This window comes from Cibotium barometz, chromosome 60 (genome assembly GCF_041138505.1).
Source record: "Cibotium barometz isolate CiBa-2024 chromosome 60, ASM4113850v1, whole genome shotgun sequence".
NCBI classification, from domain to species: domain Eukaryota; kingdom Viridiplantae; phylum Streptophyta; class Polypodiopsida; order Cyatheales; family Cibotiaceae; genus Cibotium; species Cibotium barometz.
The window spans coordinates 5,509,397-5,523,401 of NC_141105.1; positions in this window are offsets into that span (position 1 = coordinate 5,509,397).

Consider the following 14,005-nt stretch of genomic DNA (forward strand, 5'->3'; position numbering starts at 1 on the left):
GATTGGATGGGGTTAGGCTGGACTGATGGATCCGTAAACCGAGACTCAAACTTTTGTTTTTACGATAGAAAAAAAAATAAATAAATCCCGGACAGTAACTGTTCTATGGATAGGAATCAACGGCTGTGCCTCTTGAATGGGGAAAAAAGCGTTGATCCCAATGATCCAAGTGCAAGTTTCTTCCTTGAACTGACTAAGTATCTTATAGATGTAATCGGATCATCTCGATCAGAAATGATCTTGACTACGTTAGAGTAAAAAGTTATCCTGGTGGAATCGCCCGTGCTTTCCGGTAAAGGAAGTTTTTCCGGGTTCGGTTTTGGAACAACCGACGGATTAGTCTCTTATCCGGATATCCGTGGGCGAGGCCCCGAGTGTGGGACCCCTGTCCCACGCGAGAAGCGCTACTTCCGTTGCCAGTACCCCGAATCCGTTGCTCGGTGGGAACAGGGATCTTACAACTACTGCAGGCCTGATTTAAAACTTCCCTTCTAAGGGGTTATTCCCAATGCGAAATATTGTAGTGAGAGCTCCGATGATGCATGTGGTTTGCAACGTGTTCACTCCTTCCACCTGAACTTTTGTGGGAGTCGATGATGCTTGTTGTATCTCACACTGTCTCATGAGACATTAGGTTATGGCTAGCTCTCCCATGTTTTATTTGAGACCAATTTCTATGATCACGACCACGCTTCGCCTCCTAGTCTTCCTCTTCTAGCTCAATTACTCGGGCCATGTTAATGGAGATGAAGCAATTAGGAAGCTTGGCTTGCCTAGCCTTAACTTCTTTTTTAGCCTTTGCTAAGAATTTATTCATTGCTCTTCTTGGCAGAGCGAGAGAGTTTTCTAGATTCTTCCAAACCTAAGGGTTCATCTCTCTATGTGGCCATTAACTTGATTAGAATATTGAGCTCTCTTTTTCATTGGTGGCAAAAGTCGACATGAGAATCTATGGCCTCAATATATCAAAGCTAATGGTCTTCATTCCCTCGTCCAAGAAGTCCTCTTTTGTCACATCACACAATGATTACCTATCCCAAGGCTACTTTTTACAAGGTAGCAGTTCTTGAGTCCCAATCAAATTATGGCCGTCCATTCTCGTCCGAGAAGAACTACAGGGATGATATAAAACTTCCCTTCCAAGGGGTTATTCCCAATGTGAAACATATAGTACTGAAAGCTCCCATGCATGTGGTTTGGAACGAACTCACTCCTTCCACCTGCACTTTTGTGGGAGTCAATGATGGCTGTTGTATCTCACACTGTCTCATGAGACATTAGGTTATGGCTAGCTCTCCCATGTTTTATTTGAGACCAATTTCTATGATCACGACCACGCTTCGCTTTCTAGTCTTCCTCTTCATTGGTGGCAAAAGTCGACATGAGAATCTATGGCCTCAATATATCAAAGCTACTGGGCTTCATTCCCTCGTCCAAGAAGTCCTCTTTTGTCACATCACACAATGATTACCTATCCCAAGGCTACTTTTTACAAGGTAGCAGTTCTTGAGTCCCAATCAAATTACGACCGTCCATTCTCGTCCGAGAAGAACTACAGGGATGATATAAAACTTCCCTTCCAAGGGGTTATTACCAATGTGAAACATATAGTACTGAAAGCTCCCATGCATGTGGTTTGGAACGAGCTCACTCCTTCCACCTGCACTTTTGTGGGAGTCAATGATGGCTGTTGTATCTCACACTGTCTCATGAGACATTAGGTTATGGCTAGCTCTCCCATGTTTTATTTGAGACCAATTTCTATGGTCATGCAAAACCATAGTCTGCACATTTCACCTCCCAGTCCTCCTCTTCTAGGTCAATTACTTGGGCCATGATAACGGAGATGGAACAATTATGAAGCTTGGCTTGCCTAGCCTTAACTTCTTTTTTTAGCCTTTGCTACTAAGGATTTACTTATTGCTCTTCTTGGCAGAGCGATAGAGTTTTCTAGATTCTTGTAGACATAAGGGTTCATCTCGCTATGTGGCCATTAACTTGATCAGAACCTTAAAAATTGAGCTCTCTTTTCCATTGGTGGCAAAAGTCCACACATGGGAGTCTACGGCCTCAACATATCAAAGCTAATGCATTGTCTTCATTCCCTCGTCCAAGAAGTACTACATGGGCTCCTCTTTGGTCACATCAGCAGAATGATTACCGATATCCCAAGGCTACTTATTACAAGGTAGCAGTTCTGGAGTGTCCCAATCAAATTATGCCCATCCATCCTCGTCCAAGAAGTATTGTAGGCATGATGTAAAACTTCACTCCCAAGGAGTTATTCCCAATGTGAAACATAGTAGTGAAAGCTACTCCTATGTATGTGGTTTGGAACGAGTTCACTCCTTCCTACTGCACTTTTGTGGGAGTTAATAATGGTTGTTGTATCTCACATTTTTTCATGAGACATTAGGTTATGGCTAGCTCTCTCATGTTTTAATTGAGACCAATTTCTATGGTCATGCAAAACCATATTCTGGCACACTTCACCTCCCAGTCTTCCTCTTCTAGGTTAATTACTTGGGCCATGCTAACGGAGGTGGACCAATTACGAAGCCTGGCTTTGCTAGCCTTAACTTCTTTTTTAGCCTTTGCTAAAGATTTATTTACTGCTCTTCTTGGCAGAGTGAGAGTTTTCTAGATTCTTCTAAACCTAAGGGTTCAGATCACTATGTGGCCATTAACTTGATCAGAACCTGAAAAATATTGAGCTCTCTATTCCATTGGTGTGGCAAAAGTCCACATGAGAGGTCTATGGCCTCAACATATCGAAGCTAATGCTCTTCATTCCCTCGTCCAAGAAGTACTACATGGGCTCCTCGTTGGTCACATCAGAATGATTATTACCGATATCCCAAGGCTACTCACAAGGTAGTAGTTCTTGAGTCCCAATCAAATTATGCCCATCCATCCTCGTCCAAGAAGAACTACAGGCATGATAAAAGAACTTCCCTTCCAAGGGGTTATTCCCAATGTGAGACATAGTAGTGAAAGCTCCTATGCATGTGGTTTGGAAGAACGAGTTCTTTCCTTCCGCGTGGACTCTTGTGGGAGTCAATGATGGTTGTTGTATCTCACACTGTCTCATGAGACATTAGGTTGTTGCTAGCTCTCCCATGTTTTATCTGAGAGCAATTTCTATGATCAGGAGACATTAGGTTCTGGCTAGCTCTCCCATGTTTTATTTGAGAGCAATTTCTATGATCATGAGACATTGGGTTATGGCTAGCTCTCCCATGTCTTATTTGAGAGCAATTTCTATGATCATGACCAACCATAGTCTGGCACACTTCACCTCCTCCTAGTTTTCCTCTGCTAGGTCAATTACTCGGTCCATGTCCTCCAGTCCCAATCAAGTTATGCCCATCCATCCTAATCCAAGAAGTACTACAGGCATGATATAAAACTTCCCTCCCCAAGGGGTTATTCCCAATGTGAAACATAGTAGTGAAAGCTCCTATACATGTGGTCTGGAACGAGTTCACTCCTTCCACCTGCACTTTTGTGGGAGTCAATGATGGTTGTTGTATCTCACGCTATCTCATGAGACATTAGGTTATAGCGAGCTCTCTTATGTTTTATTTGAGACCAGTTTCTATGGTCATGCTGGCACCCTTCACCTCCGAGTCTTCCTCTTCTAGGTAAATTGCTTGGAGATGGAGCAAGTACAAAGCTTGGCTTTCCTAACCTTAACTTCTTTTTTAGCCTTTGCTCTACTAAGGATTTATTTCTTGCTCTTCTTTGGCAGAGCGAGAGAGTTTTCTAGATTCTTCCAAACCTAAGGATTCATCTCTCTATGCGGCCGTTAACTTGATCAGAACCTTAAGAATATTAAGCTCTCTTTTTTCCATTGGTGGCAAAGTCCACACCTAAGAGTCTATGGCCTCAACATATCAAAGCTAATGCTCTTCATTCCCTCGTCCAAGAAGTACTACATGGGCTCAGCCTCTTTGGTCGCATCACAATGATTACCTATTCTTAGGCTACGTACAAGGTAGCAGTTCTCGAGTCCCAATCAAATTATGGCTATCCATCGTCGTCCAAGAACTACTGCAGGCCTGATTTAAAACTTCCCTTCTAAGGGGTTATTCCCAATGCGAAATATTGTAGTGAGAGCTCCGATGATGCATGTGGTTTGCAACGTGTTCACTCCTTCCACCTAAACTTTTGTGGGAGTCGATGATGCTTGTTGTATCTCACACTGTCTCATGAGACATTAGGTTATGGCTAGCTCTCCCATGTTTTATTTGAGACCAATTTCTATGATCACGACCACGCTTCGCCTCCTAGTCTTCCTCTTCTAGCTCAATTACTCGGGCCATGTTAATGGAGATGAAGCAATTAGGAAGCTTGGCTTGCCTAGCCTTAACTTCTTTTTTAGCCTTTGCTAAGAATTTATTCATTGCTCTTCTTGGCAGAGCGAGAGAGTTTTCTAGATTCTTCCAAACCTAAGGGTTCATCTCTCTATGTGGCCATTAACTTGATTAGAATATTGAGCTCTCTTTTTCATTGGTGGCAAAAGTCGACATGAGAATCTATGGCCTCAATATATCAAAGCTAATGGTCTTCATTCCCTCGTCCAAGAAGTCCTCTTTTGTCACATCACACAATGATTACCTATCCCAAGGCTACTTTTTACAAGGTAGCAGTTCTTGAGTCCCAATCAAATTATGGCCGTCCATTCTCGTCCGAGAAGAACTACAGGGATGATATAAAACTTCCCTTCCAAGGGGTTATTCCCAATGTGAAACATATAGTACTGAAAGCTCCCATGCATGTGGTTTGGAACGAACTCACTCCTTCCACCTGCACTTTTGTGGGAGTCAATGATGGCTGTTGTATCTCACACTGTCTCATGAGACATTAGGTTATGGCTAGCTCTCCCATGTTTTATTTGAGACCAATTTCTATGATCACGACCACGCTTCGCTTTCTAGTCTTCCTCTTCATTGGTGGCAAAAGTCGACATGAGAATCTATGGCCTCAATATATCAAAGCTAATGGGCTTCATTCCCTCGTCCAAGAAGTCCTCTTTTGTCACATCACACAATGATTACCTATCCCAAGGCTACTTTTTACAAGGTAGCAGTTCTTGAGTCCCAATCAAATTACGACCGTCCATTCTCGTCCGAGAAGAACTACAGGGATGATATAAAACTTCCCTTCCAAGGGGTTATTACCAATGTGAAACATATAGTACTGAAAGCTCCCATGCATGTGGTTTGGAACGAGCTCACTCCTTCCACCTGCACTTTTGTGGGAGTCAATGATGGCTGTTGTATCTCACACTGTCTCATGAGACATTAGGTTATGGCTAGCTCTCCCATGTTTTATTTGAGACCAATTTCTATGGTCATGCAAAACCATAGTCTGCACATTTCACCTCCCAGTCCTCCTCTTCTAGGTCAATTACTTGGGCCATGATAACGGAGATGGAACAATTATGAAGCTTGGCTTGCCTAGCCTTAACTTCTTTTTTTAGCCTTTGCTACTAAGGATTTACTTATTGCTCTTCTTGGCAGAGCGATAGAGTTTTCTAGATTCTTGTAGACATAAGGGTTCATCTCGCTATGTGGCCATTAACTTGATCAGAACCTTAAAAATTGAGCTCTCTTTTCCATTGGTGGCAAAAGTCCACACATGGGAGTCTACGGCCTCAACATATCAAAGCTAATGCATTGTCTTCATTCCCTCGTCCAAGAAGTACTACATGGGCTCCTCTTTGGTCACATCAGCAGAATGATTACCGATATCCCAAGGCTACTTATTACAAGGTAGCAGTTCTGGAGTGTCCCAATCAAATTATGCCCATCCATCCTCGTCCAAGAAGTATTGTAGGCATGATGTAAAACTTCACTCCCAAGGAGTTATTCCCAATGTGAAACATAGTAGTGAAAGCTACTCCTATGTATGTGGTTTGGAACGAGTTCACTCCTTCCTACTGCACTTTTGTGGGAGTTAATAATGGTTGTTGTATCTCACATTGTTTCATGAGACATTAGGTTATGGCTAGCTCTCTCATGTTTTAATTGAGACCAATTTCTATGGTCATGCAAAACCATATTCTGGCACACTTCACCTCCCAGTCTTCCTCTTCTAGGTTAATTACTTGGGCCATGCTAACGGAGGTGGACCAATTACGAAGCCTGGCTTTGCTAGCCTTAACTTCTTTTTTAGCCTTTGCTAAAGATTTATTTACTGCTCTTCTTGGCAGAGTGAGAGTTTTCTAGATTCTTCTAAACCTAAGGGTTCAGATCACTATGTGGCCATTAACTTGATCAGAACCTGAAAAATATTGAGCTCTCTATTCCATTGGTGTGGCAAAAGTCCACATGAGAGGTCTATGGCCTCAACATATCGAAGCTAATGCTCTTCATTCCCTCGTCCAAGAAGTACTACATGGGCTCCTCGTTGGTCACATCAGAATGATTATTACCGATATCCCAAGGCTACTCACAAGGTAGTAGTTCTTGAGTCCCAATCAAATTATGCCCATCCATCCTCGTCCAAGAAGAACTACAGGCATGATAAAAGAACTTCCCTTCCAAGGGGTTATTCCCAATGTGAGACATAGTAGTGAAAGCTCCTATGCATGTGGTTTGGAAGAACGAGTTCTTTCCTTCCGCGTGGACTCTTGTGGGAGTCAATGATGGTTGTTGTATCTCACACTGTCTCATGAGACATTAGGTTGTTGCTAGCTCTCCCATGTTTTATCTGAGAGCAATTTCTATGATCAGGAGACATTAGGTTCTGGCTAGCTCTCCCATGTTTTATTTGAGAGCAATTTCTATGATCATGAGACATTGGGTTATGGCTAGCTCTCCCATGTCTTATTTGAGAGCAATTTCTATGATCATGACCAACCATAGTCTGGCACACTTCACCTCCTCCTAGTTTTCCTCTGCTAGGTCAATTACTCGGTCCATGTCCTCCAGTCCCAATCAAGTTATGCCCATCCATCCTAATCCAAGAAGTACTACAGGCATGATATAAAACTTCCCTCCCCAAGGGGTTATTCCCAATGTGAAACATAGTAGTGAAAGCTCCTATACATGTGGTCTGGAACGAGATCACTCCTTCCACCTGCACTTTTGTGGGAGTCAATGATGGTTGTTGTATCTCACGCTATCTCATGAGACATTAGGTTATAGCGAGCTCTCTTATGTTTTATTTGAGACCAGTTTCTATGGTCATGCTGGCACCCTTCACCTCCGAGTCTTCCTCTTCTAGGTAAATTGCTTGGAGATGGAGCAAGTACAAAGCTTGGCTTTCCTAACCTTAACTTCTTTTTTAGCCTTTGCTCTACTAAGGATTTATTTCTTGCTCTTCTTTGGCAGAGCGAGAGAGTTTTCTAGATTCTTCCAAACCTAAGGATTCATCTCTCTATGCGGCCGTTAACTTGATCAGAACCTTAAGAATATTAAGCTCTCTTTTTTCCATTGGTGGCAAAGTCCACACCTGAGAGTCTATGGCCTCAACATATCAAAGCTAATGCTCTTCATTCCCTCGTCCAAGAAGTACTACATGGGCTCAGCCTCTTTGGTCGCATCACAATGATTACCTATTCTTAGGCTACGTACAAGGTAGCAGTTCTCGAGTCCCAATCAAATTATGGCTATCCATCGTCGTCCAAGAACTACTGCAGGCCTGATTTAAAACTTCCCTTCTAAGGGGTTATTCCCAATGCGAAATATTGTAGTGAGAGCTCCGATGATGCATGTGGTTTGCAACGTGTTCACTCCTTCCACCTGAACTTTTGTGGGAGTCGATGATGCTTGTTGTATCTCACACTGTCTCATGAGACATTAGGTTATGGCTAGCTCTCCCATGTTTTATTTGAGACCAATTTCTATGATCACGACCACGCTTCGCCTCCTAGTCTTCCTCTTCTAGCTCAATTACTCGGGCCATGTTAATGGAGATGAAGCAATTACGAAGCTTGGCTTGCCTAGCCTTAACTTCTTTTTTAGCCTTTGCTAAGAATTTATTCATTGCTCTTCTTGGCAGAGCGAGAGAGTTTTCTAGATTCTTCCAAACCTAAGGGTTCATCTCTCTATGTGGCCATTAACTTGATTAGAATATTGAGCTCTCTTTTTCATTGGTGGCAAAAGTCGACATGAGAATCTATGGCCTCAATATATCAAAGCTAATGGTCTTCATTCCCTCGTCCAAGAAGTCCTCTTTTGTCACATCACACAATGATTACCTATCCCAAGGCTACTTTTTACAAGGTAGCAGTTCTTGAGTCCCAATCAAATTATGGCCGTCCATTCTCGTCCGAGAAGAACTACAGGGATGATATAAAACTTCCCTTCCAAGGGGTTATTCCCAATGTGAAACATATAGTACTGAAAGCTCCCATGCATGTGGTTTGGAACGAACTCACTCCTTCCACCTGCACTTTTGTGGGAGTCAATGATGGCTGTTGTATCTCACACTGTCTCATGAGACATTAGGTTATGGCTAGCTCTCCCATGTTTTATTTGAGACCAATTTCTATGATCACGACCACGCTTCGCTTTCTAGTCTTCCTCTTCATTGGTGGCAAAAGTCGACATGAGAATCTATGGCCTCAATATATCAAAGCTAATGGGCTTCATTCCCTCGTCCAAGAAGTCCTCTTTTGTCACATCACACAATGATTACCTATCCCAAGGCTACTTTTTACAAGGTAGCAGTTCTTGAGTCCCAATCAAATTACGGCCGTCCATTCTCGTCCGAGAAGAACTACAGGGATGATATAAAACTTCCCTTCCAAGGGGTTATTACCAATGTGAAACATATAGTACTGAAAGCTCCCATGCATGTGGTTTGGAACGAGCTCACTCCTTCCACCTGCACTTTTGTGGGAGTCAATGATGGCTGTTGTATCTCACACTGTCTCATGAGACATTAGGTTATGGCTAGCTCTCCCATGTTTTATTTGAGACCAATTTCTATGGTCATGCAAAACCATAGTCTGCACATTTCACCTCCCAGTCCTCCTCTTCTAGGTCAATTACTTGGGCCATGATAACGGAGATGGAACAATTACGAAGCTTGGCTTGCCTAGCCTTAACTTCTTTTTTTAGCCTTTGCTACTAAGGATTTACTTATTGCTCTTCTTGGCAGAGCGATAGAGTTTTCTAGATTCTTGTAGACATAAGGGTTCATCTCGCTATGTGGCCATTAACTTGATCAGAACCTTAAAAATTGAGCTCTCTTTTCCATTGGTGGCAAAAGTCCACACATGGGAGTCTACGGCCTCAACATATCAAAGCTAATGCATTGTCTTCATTCCCTCGTCCAAGAAGTACTACATGGGCTCCTCTTTGGTCACATCAGCAGAATGATTACCGATATCCCAAGGCTACTTATTACAAGGTAGCAGTTCTGGAGTGTCCCAATCAAATTATGCCCATCCATCCTCGTCCAAGAAGTATTGTAGGCATGATGTAAAACTTCACTCCCAAGGAGTTATTCCCAATGTGAAACATAGTAGTGAAAGCTACTCCTATGTATGTGGTTTGGAACGAGTTCACTCCTTCCTACTGCACTTTTGTGGGAGTTAATAATGGTTGTTGTATCTCACATTGTTTCATGAGACATTAGGTTATGGCTAGCTCTCTCATGTTTTAATTGAGACCAATTTCTATGGTCATGCAAAACCATATTCTGGCACACTTCACCTCCCAGTCTTCCTCTTCTAGGTTAATTACTTGGGCCATGCTAACGGAGGTGGACCAATTACGAAGCCTGGCTTTGCTAGCCTTAACTTCTTTTTTAGCCTTTGCTAAAGATTTATTTACTGCTCTTCTTGGCAGAGTGAGAGTTTTCTAGATTCTTCTAAACCTAAGGGTTCAGATCACTATGTGGCCATTAACTTGATCAGAACCTGAAAAATATTGAGCTCTCTATTCCATTGGTGTGGCAAAAGTCCACATGAGAGGTCTATGGCCTCAACATATCGAAGCTAATGCTCTTCATTCCCTCGTCCAAGAAGTACTACATGGGCTCCTCGTTGGTCACATCAGAATGATTATTACCGATATCCCAAGGCTACTCACAAGGTAGTAGTTCTTGAGTCCCAATCAAATTATGCCCATCCATCCTCGTCCAAGAAGAACTACAGGCATGATAAAAGAACTTCCCTTCCAAGGGGTTATTCCCAATGTGAGACATAGTAGTGAAAGCTCCTATGCATGTGGTTTGGAAGAACGAGTTCTTTCCTTCCGCGTGGACTCTTGTGGGAGTCAATGATGGTTGTTGTATCTCACACTGTCTCATGAGACATTAGGTTGTTGCTAGCTCTCCCATGTTTTATCTGAGAGCAATTTCTATGATCAGGAGACATTAGGTTCTGGCTAGCTCTCCCATGTTTTATTTGAGAGCAATTTCTATGATCATGAGACATTGGGTTATGGCTAGCTCTCCCATGTCTTATTTGAGAGCAATTTCTATGATCATGACCAACCATAGTCTGGCACACTTCACCTCCTCCTAGTTTTCCTCTGCTAGGTCAATTACTCGGTCCATGTCCTCCAGTCCCAATCAAGTTATGCCCATCCATCCTAATCCAAGAAGTACTACAGGCATGATATAAAACTTCCCTCCCCAAGGGGTTATTCCCAATGTGAAACATAGTAGTGAAAGCTCCTATACATGTGGTCTGGAACGAGTTCACTCCTTCCACCTGCACTTTTGTGGGAGTCAATGATGGTTGTTGTATCTCACGCTATCTCATGAGACATTAGGTTATAGCGAGCTCTCTTATGTTTTATTTGAGACCAGTTTCTATGGTCATGCTGGCACCCTTCACCTCCGAGTCTTCCTCTTCTAGGTAAATTGCTTGGAGATGGAGCAAGTACAAAGCTTGGCTTTCCTAACCTTAACTTCTTTTTTAGCCTTTGCTCTACTAAGGATTTATTTCTTGCTCTTCTTTGGCAGAGCGAGAGAGTTTTCTAGATTCTTCCAAACCTAAGGATTCATCTCTCTATGCGGCCGTTAACTTGATCAGAACCTTAAGAATATTAAGCTCTCTTTTTTCCATTGGTGGCAAAGTCCACACCTGAGAGTCTATGGCCTCAACATATCAAAGCTAATGCTCTTCATTCCCTCGTCCAAGAAGTACTACATGGGCTCAGCCTCTTTGGTCGCATCACAATGATTACCTATTCTTAGGCTACGTACAAGGTAGCAGTTCTCGAGTCCCAATCAAATTATGGCTATCCATCGTCGTCCAAGAACTACTGCAGGCCTGATTTAAAACTTCCCTTCTAAGGGGTTATTCCCAATGCGAAATATTGTAGTGAGAGCTCCGATGATGCATGTGGTTTGCAACGTGTTCACTCCTTCCACCTAAACTTTTGTGGGAGTCGATGATGCTTGTTGTATCTCACACTGTCTCATGAGACATTAGGTTATGGCTAGCTCTCCCATGTTTTATTTGAGACCAATTTCTATGATCACGACCACGCTTCGCCTCCTAGTCTTCCTCTTCTAGCTCAATTACTCGGGCCATGTTAATGGAGATGAAGCAATTACGAAGCTTGGCTTGCCTAGCCTTAACTTCTTTTTTAGCCTTTGCTAAGAATTTATTCATTGCTCTTCTTGGCAGAGCGAGAGAGTTTTCTAGATTCTTCCAAACCTAAGGGTTCATCTCTCTATGTGGCCATTAACTTGTTTAGAATATTGAGCTCTCTTTTTCATTGGTGGCAAAAGTCGACATGAGAATCTATGGCCTCAATATTTCAAAGCTAATGGTCTTCATTCCCTCGTCCAAGAAGTCCTCTTTTGTCACATCACACAATGATTACCTATCCCAAGGCTACTTTTTACAAGGTAGCAGTTCTTGAGTCCCAATCAAATTATGGCCGTCCATTCTCGTCCGAGAAGAACTACAGGGATGATATAAAACTTCCCTTCCAAGGGGTTATTCCCAATGTGAAACATATAGTACTGAAAGCTCCCATGCATGTGGTTTGGAACGAACTCACTCCTTCCACCTGCACTTTTGTGGGAGTCAATGATGGCTGTTGTATCTCACACTGTCTCATGAGACATTAGGTTATGGCTAGCTCTCCCATGTTTTATTTGAGACCAATTTCTATGATCACGACCACGCTTCGCTTTCTAGTCTTCCTCTTCATTGGTGGCAAAAGTCGACATGAGAATCTATGGCCTCAATATATCAAAGCTAATGGGCTTCATTCCCTCGTCCAAGAAGTCCTCTTTTGTCACATCACACAATGATTACCTATCCCAAGGCTACTTTTTACAAGGTAGCAGTTCTTGAGTCCCAATCAAATTACGGCCGTCCATTCTCGTCCGAGAAGAACTACAGGGATGATATAAAACTTCCCTTCCAAGGGGTTATTACCAATGTGAAACATATAGTACTGAAAGCTCCCATGCATGTGGTTTGGAACGAGCTCACTCCTTCCACCTGCACTTTTGTGGGAGTCAATGATGGCTGTTGTATCTCACACTGTCTCATGAGACATTAGGTTATGGCTAGCTCTCCCATGTTTTATTTGAGACCAATTTCTATGGTCATGCAAAACCATAGTCTGCACATTTCACCTCCCAGTCCTCCTCTTCTAGGTCAATTACTTGGGCCATGATAACGGAGATGGAACAATTACGAAGCTTGGCTTGCCTAGCCTTAACTTCTTTTTTTAGCCTTTGCTACTAAGGATTTACTTATTGCTCTTCTTGGCAGAGCGATAGAGTTTTCTAGATTCTTGTAGACATAAGGGTTCATCTCGCTATATGGCCATTAACTTGATCAGAACCTTAAAAATTGAGCTCTCTTTTCCATTGGTGGAAAAAGTCCACACATGGGAGTCTACGGCCTCAACATATCAAAGCTAATGCATTGTCTTCATTCCCTCGTCCAAGAAGTACTACATGGGCTCCTCTTTGGTCACATCAGCAGAATGATTACCGATATCCCAAGGCTACTTATTACAAGGTAGCAGTTCTGGAGTGTCCCAATCAAATTATGCCCATCCATCCTCGTCCAAGAAGTATTGTAGGCATGATGTAAAACTTCACTCCCAAGGAGTTATTCCCAATGTGAAACATAGTAGTGAAAGCTACTCCTATGTATGTGGTTTGGAACGAGTTCACTCCTTCCTACTGCACTTTTGTGGGAGTTAATAATGGTTGTTGTATCTCACATTGTTTCATGAGACATTAGGTTATGGCTAGCTCTCTCATGTTTTAATTGAGACCAATTTCTATGGTCATGCAAAACCATATTCTGGCACACTTCACCTCCCAGTCTTCCTCTTCTAGGTTAATTACTTGGGCCATGCTAACGGAGGTGGACCAATTACGAAGCCTGGCTTTGCTAGCCTTAACTTCTTTTTTAGCCTTTGCTAAAGATTTATTTACTGCTCTTCTTGGCAGAGTGAGAGTTTTCTAGATTCTTCTAAACCTAAGGGTTCAGATCACTATGTGGCCATTAACTTGATCAGAACCTGAAAAATATTGAGCTCTCTATTCCATTGGTGTGGCAAAAGTCCACATGAGAGGTCTATGGCCTCAACATATCGAAGCTAATGCTCTTCATTCCCTCGTCCAAGAAGTACTACATGGGCTCCTCGTTGGTCACATCAGAATGATTATTACCGATATCCCAAGGCTACTCACAAGGTAGTAGTTCTTGAGTCCCAATCAAATTATGCCCATCCATCCTCGTCCAAGAAGAACTACAGGCATGATAAAAGAACTTCCCTTCCAAGGGGTTATTCCCAATGTGAGACATAGTAGTGAAAGCTCCTATGCATGTGGTTTGGAAGAACGAGTTCTTTCCTTCCGCGTGGACTCTTGTGGGAGTCAATGATGGTTGTTGTATCTCACACTGTCTCATGAGACATTAGGTTGTTGCTAGCTCTCCCATGTTTTATCTGAGAGCAATTTCTATGATCAGGAGACATTAGGTTCTGGCTAGCTCTCCCATGTTTTATTTGAGAGCAATTTCTATGATCATGAGACATTGGGTTATGGCTAGCTCTCC